The sequence below is a fragment of the Triturus cristatus genome, chromosome 4_1, assembly GCF_964204655.1.
Source record: "Triturus cristatus chromosome 4_1, aTriCri1.1, whole genome shotgun sequence".
In the NCBI taxonomy this organism is placed as follows: Eukaryota; Metazoa; Chordata; class Amphibia; order Caudata; family Salamandridae; genus Triturus; species Triturus cristatus.
In genome coordinates, this window is record NC_140585.1 from 365,725,659 (window position 1) to 365,746,690 (window position 21,032).

Genomic DNA, 21,032 nt, shown 5'->3' on the forward strand with positions numbered 1-21,032 from the left:
ATGTGTAGGCCGGCGGTCTTTCACCAGCAGGAATATGCTGGCGGTGCCACTGCCGGCACTGCCAAGCATATTCCAAGTTGCCATTTCACCACCTTTTTCATGGCTTTGACCCTGCCATGAAAACGGTGGAATAATGGCAACACAGTGGGCCCTACCAAGGCCCCCTGCCGGATTTGGGCCTGGGTGTACATACGGGGGGCACGTGCAGTGCCCCCCTCATTTGCACCCTCCTTCCTGCATGGTGTGGCATATTTGCCACATTGTGCAGGAAGGTGCAGTCAGCGCTCTGACGACGGAGGTCTGCATGATAGGCTCTTCTATGAGCCTGGCAGACCGCTGCCGTAAGACCACCACAGGACCACCCACCAGACCAGGATTTAACTACTAATCTGACGGACGGTCACACCACGGCTTTGGTGTTTCTACAGCGGATGGCGTGTTGCACTGTCAATTGTAGGGCTGCCAAAGTCGTCAGTTCACCCTGTATTTCACGAGTCTGGTACTTGAGGCTCGAAAGTGGCAAAAATAGGGCTGGGCGCAATTGCAACCCAAACAAGTTAATTTAAGGGAAAAATACTCCATGCTTAAGGTTGGTTAGGACCTTTGCTATTTCGAATCAATGAGAGCTGACCAATTTTTAAAAAGAGTGGTTGAAATGGGAGAAATGAAATGGGAAAGCAGGCTCGAATCCGGCCTCAAAAAAACGTGTACCATGTTCTGGTGATCAATACAGCTGGAGTTGTGCTGTCCAGTGGCGTAGCAAGGTCAGGTGGTACCCGGTGCGGAATATGTTTTATCACACATATTTTTGCCATTTTGTCAAGCCGGGAGTGACAAGTATCTTCACTGAGGGGGCTGGCAAAATGACAAAAATATGTGTTTAAAACACATATTTTTGCCATTTTGCCACCCCCCCTCAATGATGACACCCGGGGCCACTAGTGTTGTCCATGCCATTTTCCATGTCCAATCACACATTTTTCATACATTATTTGTGAGGTTAAGTGGCAATTGAACCCAAGGAATAATACCGGTGTGTAATCCAGCGGAAGGCATCACGGGTAAGCACATACATCCTGACGTGGCTGCTTTATTTTCTTGAGAGGTGCTTCTTTCTCGTCCTTTGCAATTTACAGTAAAGTAAAACCAGAGTGCCAAAAAGAAATATTATTTCAATATATTTGTTTTATTTTTTTTAGTAAACATCTGCTTTTTTTCTTTTATTGCTAAATGTGTTTCAACGTTCCTGTTTAAGTTGCAGCATCATGATTTTGCATCTGAAAGTAATTTTGCACCTAACTGTAACTTTTGGGCACACAAGTTTTTCAAGACCCCTGTTGACACTGCAACAAAGGTGATAGTGAACAAAAATGTTGTTTTGTTCCTAAAAGTTATTTTGTACCTAAAGGTGATTTTTCACCTAAGCTTGATTTTGTACATGATTGTGTTCTTAAAGGTTTCCACACTCATGCTGATGCTATGTCATGGATAATTTTGCACCTCAATGGACTGTCAACCAAATATGATGTCATACTGACTTACATCTTTTACACTTAATGTAACATCTCACTACCACATTTCCTCTCTGTACTGAGGGATTTTCCAACTGAAGGTGATACCACACTCTTGCTGACTCTGCACTAAGGGCGATGTTACACCTACATGTGATTTTGCACCTAAAAATTAATTTGCACCTAAATGTATTTTACACCTACGTGTATTATGTTATAAAAGTTATTTCACCTGCGGACAGGGTGATTTTCCACTTAAATTTGGTTTTCCTACGAAATTTAAAATGCACTCCTAAAAGGGTGTACACACTCTTGATGATGTTAAACCAGGGATGAAATTGCACCTACATGTGATTTTCCACATTAATGTGATTTTGTTCCTAAATTTGATACCACAGTCCATTCAATATGACTTGATTTACTAAATATTTTAAACACTCGTGCTAATGGTGCATCAATGTTGATTTTGCACCGCAGTATTCTCTTGAACACATATAATTACCTACTGATACCCACGTTGTATGCCTCATGTAACATTTTACCAACACATTTTGTCTCTCAAAATATAGATTTTGCACATAAATGACAGATCACACAACTGCTGACTTTGAACCTAAATGTTTATATGCACCTAATTGTGATTAATTAATTAATTAATTAATTAATTAATTGTGCCCTTAATGCACATGCCTGTTGATTTCGCACCAAGGGTGACTTTGCACCTAAATGCGTGTTTGCACCTGTGTGTAATTCTTCCTTTTACAAGTGTTTCCACTCTTCTGTTGGTGTTTTTCCTAAGGTGCTTTTGAATCGTAATGTGGATACCACCATCTTGCTTACTTATAGCAAAAGTGATTTTGCACTGATCAGCAATTGTTGCACCCAAAAGTGCAGATGTTTTCTACATTTATGTTGACGTCTCTCCAAGGAGAAGTTTGAAATGTCAGTGTGCTTTCATCCAAATATGCTGTGATACTGAAGCACACATTTTAGATTCGACTGCGTATTCTCTCTCTGCGCCAACCTTTATCACCTGGCTATGTATTGAGGCTTTCCCACACTTAATCTGCTTCTCAAAATCAATAGCCTAAATTTCCAACAAACCTGAACCAAAGAGAGCTTCATATCAAATCAGACTGCGCAATGCAGTTAGCAACATCTCAGGGATCCTATTTGCCCCTAGCCTTACTCCCAAACATAAACCACAAAGAACTTCATGTCAAATCAGACTGCATAATGATGGTTTCAGCAAATCAGACTGCATAATGGTTTACTTTCAACATCTCAGAGATACTAGTCACCCTTGACTTATTCAAAACTAACCTCAAATCCCTCAATTATACAGCAACACAACTATCGAGATGGTGCACACACATTCACCACCACCGCTGTATGCATGCACCACCACCATTGTATACAAATACACCAGCCTGTTTCTTTCACAGCAGGAGCTTACCTTAGATGGCAAGTATTTGGAAGAAGAAAGTGTGCCTAGCAATCAGTCAGTAAACAAGACCTGGATTCTGCACTCTGCACACGACTGTGTGTCCTTGCTGCCTATACCTCATAGATGTGCTCCATGACTCGCGTGGAGGTTTGGAGGGAAAGAGCAGAGGTTGGAGAGGAGAGATTTGCATTGGGGAGAGATGTCAGCCTTGAGGTTGTTCTTTCTATACCCAGTTCAATGTCACATGTTAGAAGAATGGGGCATGGGCAACCCTTATGAATGACCCTTTCCAAGCTGGTGGTCTGTCTAGAAATTACTACCTGAAGTTCCCAATTCAACATGAAGTTTAGTGTTTCCTGTGATGTCAGTTCCTAATTGTACCATATACATAGAGGCATTTATATAGTTGTGGATGTGTAACAACCCTTTTGTTCCCTTGTTTTTCATCACATGCATTACCCACTTGCTTCTATTTTTGTCCCCGTTCTTTGCTGCTTTTAGCTAGAGTCTCATTGGATTTCTTCTGGAAGGTCTTGCTTCTCTCTGCCCTGTTGTTAAATGAGTGTTTGGTGATTTGCTTATCTGCTTATGCATTTACCATCATCTTCTCTTAAGTTCTCAATATTCCCTTTATGGCTTTTTACTCTTAACTGGGAGCCTCTTACAGAGAAATATGACATGCGTACTATGAAGTACAGGGTGGCACTTTGGCTACCTGGAGTGGCAAGCCTTTCCTCAGCCAATGAAGAAGGAAAATCGAAAGACCTTCAGAGCGTCCAGTTCATGATAAACTCATCATGCACCCAAACATCCACCATTTAATGCTTAAGTGTCACAAAACATTATCATTTCATCATATACTCTTTAACAAACACTTATCTCATCACAAGCATAATCAAGCAGGGGGGGAAGTTAAGGTTGAGTTAGCGTGGAGGGGATTGAACATGAGGTGAAGGTAGCGCCTTAACTTGGGAATTTCTGTTTATTTTTTGTCAAAACTAGTATAAGCAAATTTGTTAATCATAGCTCCCATTCCACTTTAGTTTTTAGGGAATTTCTTTTGTTTGTTTTTAAAAGAAATTTGATAAAATAAAAATAAGTTCACCTTGCATCACAACCCACCTTGCTATGGCAACCTCAATTGCTATAATTGCTCTTACTTTCAAAAGCTTAAAATGAAATGTGACATTGAGGAGCACTGGTAAATGCTGGTTAGGAGTAGATGACGGTATATTATCATATCATGAGTGGATGTGAGTGGATGATGCTCTATACATTTGTCTACAGTGCTACAGTGGTGTGTGGTTGGAAATATGATGGAAGTGTGTTGGTGTATGATAGTAGCTGTGTGGCAGTATGTTGGTAGCTGTGTGGGCATTTGATGTCTGATATATGTACATATGTTGGTGCTGTGGGCATTTGAACGTGACTGGGTGGTTGTATAATAGAGGGTGTGTGGGTATATACTGTTAGTTGCACTTTCATTTGCTGTGTGTGTATTGGTATTGGTTGTGGTGAGTATGGAGATTTGATGGAGGTTGTATGTTGATGGGATTTTTAAAAACATGGCTGTGTGTTTGAGTATATGTCTGACTGAATACTGCTGGTTGTGCAGACATGTAACTGTGGGTGTGCTGTCATATATGATACTGTGTGGGTGGCTGAAAGATGGCGGTGTGCTTCTATATAATGGTAGGGGGACACAAATATGAATTGAGTGTGTTGGCGTAGGATGATGTGTGTGTTGACATATGAGGTTGCTTGGTGGACATATGAAGATGGATGTGTTGCCATGTAATGAAGGTCATGATTATGGACGTCGTATAGGGGTCCCCAGGGTCGCAGCTGTTACCTCTGGCTCTGCTTTTGCGACCCCTGGCCTCAGAGGTGGCAAAATGAGTTCCAAGCACCCAGGGACAGCTCATTTTTTATTGTCTTTGGGGATCCATTCTCATTGTATTTTGCACATTTGTTTTATTACATTAATAGTGAATAATAGTATGTTATTCACTATTAGTGTAATAAAAATAAATGGAGCTCCAGGAGCTGGAGCAAGATTTTAGCTGGCAATTTAGGTACGTAGAAAAATACATTTACTTTTAGTTGTGCGCCTTCTTGTGGGGGAGAGTTTGTGACTGAGAGATAGTGTGTATATGTGTGAGTGTGTGTGTGAGAGTGAATGAGAGTGGGTGAGAATCAGTGGCAACTAGTGACAAATAATGAGTGAGATTGAATATCAGTGAGTATGAGGGAGTCAAAGTTGAGTGAGTGTACATTTGACTGCAATTGAGTGAAAGTAGATGAATGAGAAATAATGAGTAAGGTTGAGTGCGAGAGATTGTTAAAGAATGTGAGTAAAAGTGAGCGACAGAGAGTGAGTGTAACTGAGTGAAAATGAGTCAAAGTCAGTTAGTTTGAAGAAGAGTGAGTGCAACTGACTGTGAGTAAGAAAGAAAGTATGAGTGAGTGAACTGTGAGTGAGTGTGACTGAATAAGGGAGATTGAGTCAGAGTGAATGAGAATGGCGTAGTGAGAGTATGACTAAGTGTAAGGGAGCAAGAAAGTATAAGTGAGTGAGAGAAAAATTGGGTGAGTGAGAGTACGAGTCAGTGCAAGAGAGTGAATGAGAATGAATGAGTGTAGTGAGTGTAAATGAATGAGAGTGAGTGAGAATGAGTGTGAGTGAGTAAATGTAAGTGACCCTGGGTAAGAATGTGGTGTTATGCGTGCAAGTCTGCCATTGGTCCTGGCATACTGAAGGTCGTTCATGGGTAATAGAGGCTACCATGGCAGAATACTGGCATTGGCATATTGGAGGCACTTCTTGGCATGACATGCACCTGCAAGAAAATACTGGCACTGGCATAGTATGCAAACTTGGCATAATAGGCAACCATGGTAAAATACATGTACTAAAATACTAGAGATAATTCTTACCATATGAACCACCTGCAGAAAAGGGCCGGTGTTGGAACATTGGAGGTCATTCTTGTCATAAGGGATGACAACTATGGTGTTTGGGAGGGGGAAACTATGCCAAAATGCTGGCACTGACATACTAGAGTTAATTTTCAACATAAGGTACACCCATGGTATATAGAGGGCATTAATGGCAAAATCCTGGCATGGGCATATAGTATGTACTTTTCCGTATGAGGGTTATCCATGGCGAATGAATGCTACCAATGACAAATTCATGTGAAACCTGTGCTTTAAAACGTTTTATATGAACCCATTTTTTCTAAATGTTCTCGGGGGTAAGTTCCTTGAGACCTCTAAAAGAGGCCAGGCTTAGTTGCGTCACTCGCTCATTACAAATCAGCGCAAGTATTATGCCCCTCCATTTTCCAAGATAATATCACTGCCCTAACATAGGTGATATCTGAAACACACCTTTGTCTGTGTTGTGTTGTTATATTAATCATACCGTTATTATGGAACTTCATCAATGTTAATTATCTGATGTCAGGCCATGTAACATCACTTTCTTGGATGATTCTTGGTCATATGATGTCATTTTCTGTGATGTCATTAAGGTCAAGAAGTGTGTGATGTCACTTCCGCTACCGCAGGCATTTTGGTAGATTGACATCCATGGTCATGATGGCTTCTGATGTTGGCTCTGTCGACATACTATGGTGGATATGTTTGTATATTATTATTGATTATGGGTACATCTGATACTCAGTGTGTTGAGCTATGATGGCATGTTGTCGTAGGATGGTGGTTATGAGGGTGTATGAAGTTGGCTTTGTGGTAGTATGACATTGAGTGCATTGCTGTATTATGATGTGTGTGTTGGTATCTGAAGATGATTCTGAGCATGTATCAGTCACTTAAGCTAGTCCATATTTGGCTGACGCCATAAAAGCACAAAGATCAAGAAAAACATAATACAATTAAAAAAGTCAGCGCATATATGACCGAGTAAATTTTTAGAAGCTCAGGTACATAGATAGAGAACAATATAGCACAAAACAGATAAATAACTCAATTCCATTTGATAAACACAGGATGCTAAAGGAAATGTATAAATTACGTGTGTGCTAAATCACCTAAAAGAACTATGTACACAGGAAGTAGCCCCCTAGAGCAAGTATTTGCCTTTGACTAACTGGGCATCCGTTTAACATCTAACCTAAATTGGGCTCCCCATATTGAAAAAGTCCAATTGTCGCTAATTCAGCAGACCACCCATATAATTAAAATTCATAAAAACACAGTGTCCAGGAATGTGGCCCCAGCACTGGAAATCAATAACATAAAAGCATTGGGGGGTGGTCTCTTTATGGGGCTGAACTGTGGGGCATTGGGATCACAAATTCTCTCACTCCAATAAAAAACCGCTTTTTAAGATCACTTTTAAATCTTCCCAATAGCACCCCCCTGGCTCCATGTTTTTGTATTTGGGCCAAAATCAACTGGCACATAAGTTGAACTACAAGCTGCTAATGTTCTGGCATCGTTTGAGGTCTGTTAAAGAGCTCGTCCCTTACCGAGCAGTGACGAGTGATCTCCTGAAGTGACCTCAGGTAAATTCCATTAAAAGGTTTAGCTCGCTGAAAAATCTTCTTAGGAGAATTGGGATGGAGGAGTACTGGTTCACTCCTGAAAGACTGTCCCTTATACCAAAGTGCAGGGTTCAAAAGATATACTGGGAAACCAAAATGGAGAAGGAGATGGCTAAACCGGTGGGTACACTGATCCAGGAATTTATGAGCTTTAAAATTGTCCCATTTTATAAGGAAACCATTGATGAAATTGTTCCACCCATGGCACGTAAATTATTTATACAATTACGATATATAAATCACCCCACTAAACTGTTTTGTAAAAAGTGGTGTAGCAAGGCTCGCTCTGATGATCAGTGTCCAGCGTGTACGGCTAGTTCTGGTTCCATAGTCCACTTGTTATTCTTTTGCCCTCATTATAGAAGCTTGAGGGTCAAGTGGATTGTTCCGCTCTGTAAATTAATCGGACCTGGCCATTACCTTGAGATTTTGAGAATTTTAGCCACTGACACCCGCAGGGTGGTAGTCTTTGGTTTGGCCAGATTTTGGTACGCACTATGGATCAAACGTTTTAAATGTATTATATGAATTGTCTTTTGTATCTCTTTTAAATCATATTTATGAAATTTGGATCCACTCTTAAACAATGAGCTTTATCCTTACACTGTTTTAATTAGTCTTATGCTGTTTACTTGTAAATAGATTTTTGCTTTTATATTGTCTTAGCCTGCACTTTGTAAGATCTCTGTGATCGAAACAAAAAGTTATTTAATGATGATAAAATTTAACATCGCATAACATATTCCTTGGGAAACTAACGACTGCAGGATTATTAGCCTATACTTGTAGTGTCTCTGTTTTGACTCGTGCAATAACAAAGTTAAGAAAGAGTTTCGCGGCCCTGAGAGCAGAGTGTATAAAACACAGTAAGGTGGCTAGTACGTCGAGATGTTGTTACACCCGCAGGGGGGTAAGTCCTGCTTCCACACCCTAGGCATAGGGAAGCAAGTTTAAAGTGCAATGTGCGTAGCCTGAAAAGTATGAGCCTGTGGTGATATGAACAGTTTGCTATCCACTGTAAGTACAGCTGCATACCAAATGTTGTTGATACTTGGGCATAATTTACATTTGCTTCTTTTCCCTGGGCCAGTTTAGGCTCTGGTTCATGCAGTGTTCCATGTATCATTCTTTGATACAGGATTTAGAATCTGGCCTGATTGAAAGAGAATTTTTATATATGTCCAAGAGTCCCAAGCTATTGAACAAGTCCTTCAGGTATAAGAGCCAAGGGATTTGATCAGCCCCATCAAGTGACATGCAGTCGGACATGCAAGTTCTGGATAAGCCAGCTTCGGGTGTACCCCAGACTCTGATCCAAAGTATTAAAGGTACTAGCCCGATCAGATCTTCCAGATATGGCATTCCAAGTTCCTCAAGACAAATTAAGGCAGCCGTACCTCCAGGGGCTGACAGCAGACTATGCATAAAGCAATTTTCTGCTCGTTGGAGGATGCCCACGTTGTTATATCCCCAAAGGCCTCCTCCGTAAGCTCCCACTGTTATGCACTTACTCTTGTACAGGCTCAACATGTCTGCGGTGGGTTTATTTCTTAATTTATGAGCAAATCTAAATATATCCTCAATATTCCTGCAGAAAGTTTGAAGTCTGAGCATTAAAAGAGAAGTCCAGCTTAGATATTGATTGAAAAGGATCCCTTGATAGGTAAAACTCTTCACCTTTGCTAGGTTTGAATCCCCCATATTAAACAGTGTTGTCTTGGTGCTTGGATGGCTGCATGTCATAATATAAGTTGTGTATCATGGTTTATCAGGTGTGGACATATGATCTAGTTTGTGTTGACTTTTAATGGTGGGTGGGTTTGAAATGAATTTTGGTTTTTTAGACATAGGATGGTGGATGTGATGGTATATGGTTTGTGTAGATGTATGATTCTACGTGTGGCAATGGTGGTTGTATTGACGTTTGATAGTGTATGTGTCCCTGGACCTCTGACCTTTGACTACCTATAGCCCGTCTGTATGTCCCTGCATCAACCCATCAGCCCTTCAATGTACTCGCTACACCTAATAGCTCCTCTGTTTGCCCTAGAGCATCTATGTGTGCCCCTTACTTCCCAAGTTTGCGCCTTTAGTCTTCTGTAGTCCCTGTGCGACCCTGCCTCATGCTGTACTGTGTGCTACCCAGTCCCTTCAGCTCTTCTCTGTGCCTCACTGCCCCTTTGCAACCCATCTCTGTTTTCCCTGACTCCCAGTAAATCGCTATTTGTTCCTATGCCCACCTGCAGACTCTTGCCCCACGCATCTCCTGTGAGCGGCTGTGCAACAGCAAGCCCTTTATGTGGCCCCTACTGCCTCTCGTGCTCATTTGTATTTCACACTTTTTCACTCCTGCAACCCACCTCTAAGTGCCCCTGCCACTTGCTATTCTTCTCTGCCCCCTCCATTTTGCAATATTTGTGTACCACCCAGCCTGATTGTAGTGGACACACATATGGGCTGCAGGGGAGGAGAAGGCCCATCACGCGTGAAGCTCCCATGTGCCTTTCTGCCTTTTCCCTAGGTGCCTCTGTGTGTCCATCCATCACCCTGAAGCCCCTCTGCATGTCCTGCTGCCTACCTTGGAGCCACTGTGGCCCAACCCTTACTTGTCCAGCCCCTCTATCTGCCACCTTGATTCATCTCTGCTTGTGAACCCTTCTCCCCTTGGAGCCCCTGTGAGCCACCTGCCTCCCCATTTGTACCCCTAGCTCTCTTTTACCACTCTGTGTACCCTGCCCCACCTCAGAACCTGTCTGTTGCCTTGCCTCTATAGGTGGTCTGTGTTCACCTCCACCCCCTACTTCTAATATCCTACGCCCGGAGTAGTCAGTCAGCTGGCACCAGTTTCTGCACCCTGTTTCTCATTGTTCACAGGGGTGCAGGTATGGGTAGTAGTTGGCCTGCTCTTTTGTGACCTGAATACTGCTGCAGGTCACAAAGTAGTAGGTCAGCTGGCACCCGCTCTGGCGCAGGAGCAGATGCTATGCTGGCACTTGCTCCTGCTTTTTGTTTTTTAAGACCCCCTCCACCAATGGACAATGCAACATTGGTGCAATTTCCCTTCCTCAACAATGTGCAAGCTGAGGGTGATTGAGTTCTAGTCCCACTCAACTGCACCTCTTAATGTATATTACACAGTGGTGACTGCCACTATATAATTATAGTTATGTCAGACTTTCCGAAGCAAAATCATTGTTTCTTTCTTTAATAAATTTCCTGCAATTTGATGAATCTGCACGAAACTTTAAAAACAATCAATTCACTTTGGCTCCTTCATGTAAAGATATACACTGATCCGTAAAGCAGGGGCAGAGAAAATTGTGGGAGTCTCCAAAATTGCAATTTCCCATGTAGTTTCTCATAGGAAAGTCTACTTTCCTATCCAGCTATCCAGAAAAAAATTGTGGTACGCATGCACACAAAATTTAGCAAAAAGTTAAACTTTAATTAGAGAGTGTGCGTTTTGTTATTTGGTGTAAATCGATTTAGCCGCTTTTGAGACATTAGTGTTTAAAGTGGTGTTCAGAGTGGGTATGAAAGGTTTTAACGCTTGTAAAAATTCAGAAGGAAGGGGGGATAGATTTGCTCTGATTAGCCTATTCAAAGTAGGTGGGTGGATCCTGATTGGCTTGCAACAACATGGAGAATATGTTGTGGAAGCCATTACAGGACTTGATGACTCGATCTTGTGTTCAGAATAAAATATCAAAGGACACTTAAAGGCACAGGAGGGCACACCCTGACGCACTTATGTCAAAATAAAAAAATAAATGTTGTGGGTACCACAGTACTAGCAGACACATGTTGTGGGTACCACAATACTAGCAGACACCCTCTATGGTACTCTGGTACAGGTAGCAGTGCCGATTCTGTTATAAGAAAAAACATTTTGACCACACCCTGCCACCAACCTCCACTGTGCATGCCATAGTCCATGGCCAGTGGGAGTTGGGCACCTCCAATTGGTTGGGTGCAAGGTCAACCCACCGCTGCACCGCTGCACATGGATAAAGACAGTGCACCAGGGGAAGTGGGTTGGGGGGCTGGGCCTGGCTGAAAGCCAGGCCCTTAGGCCAACCTACCACTGTGCATGGCTGAAGGCCGTGTGCTGCAGGTGGGGGGCTGGGTGCAGTTTGCCTGAGAGGGTTGGATGTATGCTCAACTTTGAATATGATCAAAAAACACATACAATTCACTGAAAAATACCAAAGGTTAAAGTGATGTTATAGTCAGGAATGGTAATAAGAACTTAGCTGACATTTAAAAATAAAAACTGCAATTCACTGAAAATCCAGGGATAAAGTGACATTATAACTAGGTGCTAAAATGAGCTAAGTACTAACGTTAAAAAATGTGAAAATCCTCAGAAATGTGCCGGTTATAGTTTAATGAACTAACTATAACTGGCCCATCATGCATTGCTTATGACCTCATATATTACATCACTCATGACATGTTAAATGACTTGATTGATAACATCACTGGTGACTTCTCAAATGATATCATAATGAAAGTGATATTCACATTCCTACATAAACAATCTTATCATTTTTTAAAAGTCAGTTGTTGGAAAAGAGCTTATAGTCATATACAGCATTTAATTACAGTGTGTACACATGTGAGTGCATAGAGTGGAAATAGCATAAGCTAAGAAGGCAAGTGTGGTGTGCATGTTAAAAGTAATATGGTGCACACTTTTTTAAACCAGTAATTTTGGGGTGGAAGTAGTACTCACTGTTAAACAAGGTAAAGGCTGAGCCCACCTGCAGTGCTTTGCAGAGGCATGTTGTGACTTAAAGACAAGACCTGTTGCCAAAAACCTAAAGGCCAAACCTTCTGCTGACTACAGATTATCCATTAGATATCTGGGCACATGCTCATGTTAAATAGTTCTAATACATAGCTATTGACAAATTCTATTTAAAAAAAGGAGGTTTATAAGGTGTGGGTCTTTATTTCCAGCACTTCTCTGAAGATTTTGAGGCACTGCAGATTGTTGAACAACGTGGAATGTAGACTTGACTCTCTTTTAGGTGGTTTCACTCATACTGGATTGTAAGCATGGCTCTACGTTTGTATGCAATTGTGCTCATTTCAGGAATGTGTATAGTGCATTTTACTAAACTAAGGAGGGTTGACCATAAGGTCTGGCTGAAGGTGTCATATCAGTTGCAAATGCATACCTGTCATTCTCTTGACTTGAAATTGCAGGCCATATGAAGTATTTAAGAGAGTGCTCCTGGTAAGGTGAATAGAGTATGAACTCTTTTTTGAAGGATGTTCAAGGTTTCAAATAGGGGTGACCCCATTAAAGTCCATGTAGGCATTTTGTTTCTTAGCTAGGTGAATGCCAGTAAAGAGAGTGCAACATCCACCAAATCTGCGTGTCCAGCAAGGGGTCAAAGTTAGGTCAATTTTCAGTTGATTGGTGATAGAAGACTAGAGACAGGTGTAGCTTGTTTAATTCCTTGAGAGTCAACAAATCCTATAAAAGCTGTCACAGTGACTGCATGGTGTCATTAGTAATGTCATCAATTATGTCTTCTGAGATGCCATCAGTGATGTAATCAATTATGCCATTTAACATGTCATGATTGATTTAATATGTGCGGTCATAAGCAGCACATGATGAAGATGCAAGCTATAGTTACTGGCAAATTTCAATGATCTTTCTATCTTAAGACATTGGTCCTAATTTCATTTCAACACTATTAGACCTGTCAGCCTTACGTGGTCTTCCCCTAAATGTTTTGCCTTCGCTCCTCTTGTTTTGCTGAAATTTGTTTTTGTTGGCTTTAGGACTGTAGCCAGTGCTAAGTGCTTATGCTCACTTCTTCAAACAAGGTATAATTGGCCTACATCCGATTGCCAAATGTAATTAATTTATTAAGTCCCTAGTAGAGTGGCATAACATGTACCCAGGGCCTGTAAACTAAATGTTACTAGTGGGCCTGAAGCACTTATTGTGCCACCCACTTAAGTAACCCTTTAAACATGTTTCAGGTAGCCTGTAGTGCAGCTTTAACCTGCCAATTGGACCTGCCAAAATAAACCGTATCTCAGGTCTAAACCTCCCTTTTTAATATAATTGTCACCCCCAGGGCAGATGCTAAGCAGCCCATAGGACACAGTGCATTGTATTTTTAAAAAGTTGGATATGTACTTTTAAGTTTTACATGTCCTGGTAATGATATCATTGAGTTACTTTATTACATTTAATAAGTGCTAAGCTTTGATTGGGAGCAAGTAGAAATGTCCTGTTTAGGCTCAAATTAATTGTAATTTTAAATATTCTTTAAATGGTAAAGTCGGGTTTTAGATTACAATTTTGAAAATGCCACTTATAGAAAGTTGGCATTTTCATGCCCTAAACGGTCTGAGGGCTTCTAGGAATTTCCAGCTGACCAGGCCTTTTAATTGCTCCCTCATCGGGAATATGTATTGGGCCCAGACAATGAACATTTGGACCGGAGTGTAGCTGGGAGAGGGCCAACCTGTTAGAATCAGAGGGGCAGAGCTGATCCCTTTCCCACTCACATTTCAAAGGATGGCCTCAGGACACTCACAAAGAATTTGAAACTAGGCTTTTGTCACCTCAGACATCTTAGGACCTGGCCAGGGAGGAAGGAAGTTCCAGAACCATCGGGGGGACTCCAGAAGTTTCTTCCACTTTAAAGCTGGCACCCGATTTAAATAGGACCCTCAGACCTACACTTCATTTCACTTCAGCTGTAGACCTGTGGAAGACTACAGAAGGACTGACTTGTACTCCAGAGGACTGCCCTGCTGCTTTAGGCCTGCCTTGTTTCTCAGAGGACTGCCCTGCTGCTTTTTGCCTGCCTTGTTTCTCAGAGGACTGCCCTGCTGCTTTAGGCCTGCCTTGTTTCTCAGAGGACTGTCCTGATGCTACCAGGCGACTGCCTTCCTGCTTCAGACCTGTCTTGTTCTTTAATGGACTGCCTTACTACTTGAGGCCCGCCGGGTTTCTCAGAGTACTGCCCTGCTGCTATCAGAGGACTGCCGTGCTGCATGAGGCCTGCCTTGTTCAACACAGGATTGCTATGCTGCTTGAGTCCTGCCTTGTTTCTCAGAGGACTTCCCTGCTGCTTGATGCCTGCCTTGCTGCTTAAGGGAGAGAGGACCAAATCTCCTTGAACCCAGGACTTCCAGAGGGACTCCAAAGGTCAGTTGTCTGACCTCCTGTTCTGAGCTACAGAGACAGAACAAGCTCCAGAGGCCTGATGCAACTGGACCTGCCTAGACTTGCAACAAGGCCTGCCTGAGCCCTGCTGGCCTCTGCTGGGGTGAGTTCCAGATCACCAAGGGGTGCTTCCCAGGTCCTGGACCTTTGGCATCAGCTGAGCTCCTTCTGTGAAATGCTGAATTTCTGAACCCTGCACGCTGGTCTTTGTGGAGGTAACTTTTTCAGTGGAACTAACCTGACCTCTGTATCCGGCCTGCACTCCATCACAGTCGACCTGAACTTGTGAGTTTTTCCATTTCTAGCAAGACCAGAGCTCTACATTTAGCTCTCTCTGCTTCTTGGCGCCATTTTTGCTTAAACCTTTACAATTCCATATCTCCGGGCCTACTGATGACATTTTTGTCATTGTGGTCTCATTTTATTTATTACATTTTACTCTTATTATTTCTGTATCGGTTTGGGATATCTGTTGTGTTGTATTTTCGGTTTATTACTGTTTGTGCGCTGTATAAATACTTAACACAGTGCCTCTAAGTTAAGCCTGACTACTTTAGTGCCAAGCTAACAGAGGGTTAAGAACGTTAGTGTAGTGGCATCTGTGGTTTACCTTGATAAGGATTGTGGTTGTTGCTTGAGAAGAGTTTTCAGCGCCCTCAATCAAAAAACGAATTTCTCACAAACACCTATGTAGATGTGGCCGTATAACACATTTTTATTTTACCAAGTGTACTAATAATAAACACACATTTACAGTGCAAATATATTATCGCCACAGCAGATCGTAACTGGCTTAGAAAAAACATTGTTTAATGGCTTACAGAGTCCATCCTAGAATCACTGCCCTCCCCCCTTCCCTTCTTGGAATCCATAAAGATACCGATTGTTTCCTACAACTGGCAGGTGCACCAGCTGCAGAGGAGAATGGACAGATCCCGGCAGATGGAAATTTTTGTCAGCAAAGAATTCATCACCTACGCTTGAGTGATATCAGGGCGCCACCTAGTGGGGCCATACCGTTCTGTTCTAAATAGTTCAAACTAAGCTATAAGCCTATACTTATTACTTCATCAGTCGTGGCGAACATTTATGTATAAACTCTGTTGGAAGGAGTCCACAAGGCGGATGTTCTACCGCTGTGAACACAGTTTTTGTTTTGTTTTTTATTAACGTGACTGGTCAAAAAATGATGTGCACTGTATTGAAAAAGCCTCCATGTAAATATTAATTTCTTTAGATTTGACCCTGTAGGAGTGATTAGCCAATAATTTAAAGCCGTTATCTTTTTAATTCCCGAAACACGCTGAAAATAGTAGTCCCTTCGTATCAGTTCTAGCCAAGGATTGTCGATTGGATGTTGCATGAAAACATAAACACAACATTTCCCTGCAAAATGTCTGTAATAGACTCCCACACACCACCCTAGTTAAAAAGTAAATGAATGAAAACAGTATTTAAAACAATTCTTTTTAAGAATTATTCAAGGTCAATAGTGCCAGATTCTCTGCAGAACCCCCCCCCCCCCCTCCCTCTCCTTAAACGCTGAGGCCCTGGGCCAGTGCCCACTTTGCCCATGCCTTAAACATCTCCGAAGAGACACTTAATGGATCGTGTCTGTCTTTGTCTCCTGTGGCAGGTTGTAGTTTCATGACCTTACTTGATGAATATATGGATCTATTTTGCTTGGCATGAAACATAGATGCAGGATTTCAATATTGAGCCACTGTGGGCTGCAGCCGCTCTAGTAGTTATTCCATCCTGTGGCAAATGACTCTCCGAGGAAAGCTGAGATCTGGCCACATCAGCAGCATGAGTTACGAATCTACGAGGTTCATTGTCAGATGCAGGCGTTTTAATCACGCAATCGATGATGCCGAAGGCTATCCGTAAGGTGCTCGCAGACTGCTAGCCCGCCCCTAGGCCCTTGTTCAAGCAGCACCATTAATGACTCCGACTAACAGCAGCCTGCAAATGAAATGGTGCCATTACTCATATTTAATTGTAACAAGCATTGGCAAGGCCAGGAGTTCTCACTTTTCAACCTATTGGCTCTCCTACTGCCTTTTGTGCATGCAGCACAGCATCAGCAAAAATGCCCGGGCTGCACTATATGGACCTAAGGGGAGCAATAATCACCACCGTCTAAGCTCTATGTGTGAAGCACACACAGTGGCACGCAGCTGGAAAGCAGAGCCATCGCTTTGTTTGCAATTACTTTTACTGAGCAAAAATGCAATAAAACCTGTTTCTTTATGAATGTTGTCTCCATCAACTTACTTTAGGATCTGGGCTACTTTTAAAAAACGTTATGTTAACAATGCGACAGGGAGGGTCTGGGGAGCCGTGTGGTATGGGGGCAGTAAAGAGCAATCAACACAAGAGTGGGCAGCAGTCAGGGAGGGGAGGGGGTGGAACAGCAATATTGGAGCTTGGGGTTTAAACACAGATAAGGCTTGATGGAAAGAGTGGGAGAAGCAACATGCAAAAAGTACTTTTGTAAATAATTAGATCACCGGGCACATAAGCATCAGTCTGCTCTCCAGTGCCTTATTTGCCACTTTATAGCCCATCTGTGGAAATAATGTGTGTTTGCTTTCATTACGAATTTCATTTTTAGATTTCACCTGCACAGCGCTTGTGCTGTACTTGTGAAATCTATTGTATTGAATAGAATTATTAAAAGGGGCTTACATCCCGCCCCTTGCTTGCCCTGCTTTTCGTTGGTTCCTGTGCTTGCCACTTACTTTTCCTCTGTTTCTATTGGCTGTAGCATACTGTTTCCTGTTGTTCCTGGTGCTTTCCTCGTGTGTTTCTCTTATCACTTTCCCGGGGACCAAGTACTGTTTCCATCCGCTCCTGTGGAGCTATTTTTTAAGATTTTGCAAGCACAACACTTGTTTTTAAAGTGTTAAAGGTGCAGAGTCAGCCTCTACAGACCTCCATTGTGAGAAAGAAGGCAGTAATCATGCTGGGGAGTTCTATTGTCAACTGTGAATTTAACACAATATCTGCAGCATAATGATTAATGTGGAGCTCTTGAGACATATGTTCGTACTCTGCACCAGTTCGTTTGGGTCTCTTGATATCGTGTATACATTTTGAGTTCAACGTCTGCGAGTGCCCGTTTAGACATTTGATCAACTTGGGTATAAGCCTTAGACTTTGTTTCAACTCTGCACGAGCACGCCACTAATGGCATTCACTCAGTCAGTCAGTCACACAGCTTTATTCGATCTCTTTAAAATGGATCATAAAAGCACAAGTTATCTAAAAATTCCAACACAATATATACACATATATACACATTTAAAATAAGAATTAAACAGTTGCAGTGATCCAGGTAAATTCATATAAAAACGTTTATGAAAAAAGCTGTTCAGAATTTAAAATTAATTAATTAGTTGTTGCTACTAAAATGTCGTCCCACCTTTTTCCTCTTCCTAAGACAAGCCCACAAAAATGAGGCAACTGAACAGCATACAAATGGATCCGGTAGAGTTTTTAAAAAGTACATGGCCACCCGGCACTGCCTAAAATTGTGGTACCTCAGGATTGGGAGTATGAATGTTTTCCTTTCCTCTGTATAGGTCTTGCAAAATAATACAATATGTAGATCTGACTATACTGTGTAGCTGTTACAGGGACAGGGTAAGAGGTCTGCTAATTTATATTTATTTTGGGGGTATCCCAGGAGTAGCGGGATCATGTTCATGCGGAAACGCAAAAGGATAAATTTGTGTTGCGCATTATTTATGCGTGATAAATACTGAAAACCTTCCCCCAATCTTGGTGATACCGCATCATAAAGAATGGAGGAATGATGAATACGTTTCTTTTCAATTCGGGCATACTTTGATCTCTTAATGAATAAATCAGTTATTCTTTCCTTTGAAACCCTTTTGCAGGACTCAGGGTCCTGAAATAATTCTCCCATCCCTAACGCTTTTAGATGGACCTCTACGTAATTTAACCATCCAATTCTTTTATAATAATCTAATTTGCAACAGTCCTTGATAATGGTTTGTGTCAAATCCACTGTAGACCTCCGCCATACTGATAGCCACAACAAGACTGGAGCCAGTCTTATGTTGTCGCTTAAATAAGGAAGCCTCAATTCACAGTGTAAAATATGATTTGGGGCTAATTGCGGTAAGGACACACGGTTTTTAAAAAAGGAGTCTTCTATTTGTTGTAGCGGTGCAACATTACTCAGATTGTTCAACTTAACTTTAGGCACATGTTCTAGTATTTTTTCATCACAGTACATGTGACCGGATAAAGTTGCTTAAAATGAGCTGTGCGGTGTGGACTCGGTGTCTACAGACTCCAGTGGTGAGAAATAAGGCGGTTTTCATGCCCGTAAGTTTTTGTTGCGAACTGGTGTTACACACAATATATGCAGGAAAATGATTAATGTGTAACTCTGAGACATGTGCTTGAATCCTGTGTAAGTTTGTTTGGACCACTTGGTATCTCTTATTAACATCTGAATGCAATGTATGCATACATGCCAACCTTCCCGATTCAGTCAGAAGACTACCGATTTCAAGGCTAATCTCCTGTTTCACAAATCCTTCATGCAGAAACTCGAAAACTCAGCGAGCTTCTGCCTCGGAGTATGCACAGCCGTAACACCAAATTTTTCAACCTTCAGCTCGCACTTTATTTATTGAGCAAGAGGCACTTTTCCTGTTGTGCATGTTGATGACTTGTTTTCCATCTTGTTTTCCTTGCACCCGTCCCCCACACCGTTTGTGTTTATGCTCCCCCCTGTTACCTTCCCTGTTGCATCGGCCTGTGTTACTTGGCTGCTCCATCTGCCTCTCTTATTGCTTGACCCCACACATCACCCTCTCTGTTGCTTCAGCCTCTACCCGACCCCTCACCAAGTCATTACTTGAGTTGAACTAGCGCTGCAATGCCATGTCAGTCACCAGGGCAGCAAACAGATACAACTTTAGAGTGATGTTGAACACACTTTGTGCCCCCACATACATATGTTGCTGTCTCTACCCTCAGACCATCAGTGCAGGGTATAAGCATGACCCCACTGTTCCATGGAGTCCAACCTGGGGCTGTGCACACTTGTGCACGAAGAGCTCTGATGTCCCTGAACTGTGCTCTGTAAAACAAGCTGTCTGTTTTGGCTCGCCCCCTTCCCATGTGTTGCTTCGGCCTCCACCACTGGCCCTCCGAGTTGCTTGTCTTCCTTACCGCTCGTCCCCCTCCGTGTTGCCTTATCCTCCCCTCGACCAGGTTCAGAAAGTCATACCCAGAGCACCACCAGCTAGAGCTGCAATGCCATGCAAGTGGAAGATTACTCGCTATACCAAAGCCAAATAAGAACAATTTACGGTATGTTAATCTTGGTTAAAACAATCTCTTTAAAAAACTTGTCTGGGTTCAGTATGACAGTGTCATTTTATCCTGTTTTTCCTTCTTCATAGATGTTTTTTAAAATATAAATTTCTTGTTAGATTTAATTGTGTGCAATCCAATTTTCTGACCTTTTATAGAACGTCCTATTTCTTACTTAGTGCAGAGTTAAAGACATATGCCGATGCAAAATTTATTAGCTTTGTCAATGTTTTCTTACACGTTTCACAGCAGTTGAGCTGCTGTGGAACATGGCTTAAAGTAAATGAAAGCGCTATGACATGGTCATAGTTGTCCAGGTCATAGCATTGTTGTTGCTTTAACCCCTTCAGTGCCCATGACGAGCTGGACTCGTCATGGGCCGCGGTGGCGCTGTGCCCATGACGAGTCCAGCTCGTCATAGACCCCGCCCGCTAATACAACGGCCGGCACAGGGCGGGGAAAGGGGCGGGCACTGAAGGGGTTAAGCCTTGTTGCACAGCAGGTCAACTGCGGTCCACCATGTAAAAAAATATTGACAAGGACAATACATTTTGCATAGGTGAAACCAATTGGCTTTGCCAATGCTTGTTCTGAAAGCATGCCAGCTGCAGCCCAGGAGTACATTGATAAAAAAAACAGCAAAAGTCAAACGATGTGGCACCCTGCAGATATGAGGAGCAAACTTTAAACGCTGCGTTTTATGAGTTTATGGTGGAGTGGCCAAGCTGTACTATTACCCTCGGCTGCTTGTAGCAGGGCAGCTACCCTAAGGAGGCACGTGCTGTTCATCGGGCACTAAAAAAGAAGGTAAAAGAAAATAAAGATTGCAGAACCTAGACCCAATGCAAGAATTCTGGTCTATAAATTAATAAGCTCCTTTCATTTGTGGGGTCACACAGGCACTCATTTTCGACCACATGTGACAAAAAATATAAAATAACATT

The 21,032-nt window shown here is 42.2% G+C and overlaps 1 protein-coding gene across 4 annotated transcripts in view; it reads left to right on the forward strand.

Annotated features, from left to right (window-relative positions):
- Positions 1-21,032, forward strand: part of BICD1 (BICD cargo adaptor 1) — a 726,242-nt gene that overhangs the window by 605,441 nt on the left and 99,769 nt on the right. The window lies entirely within an intron of this gene.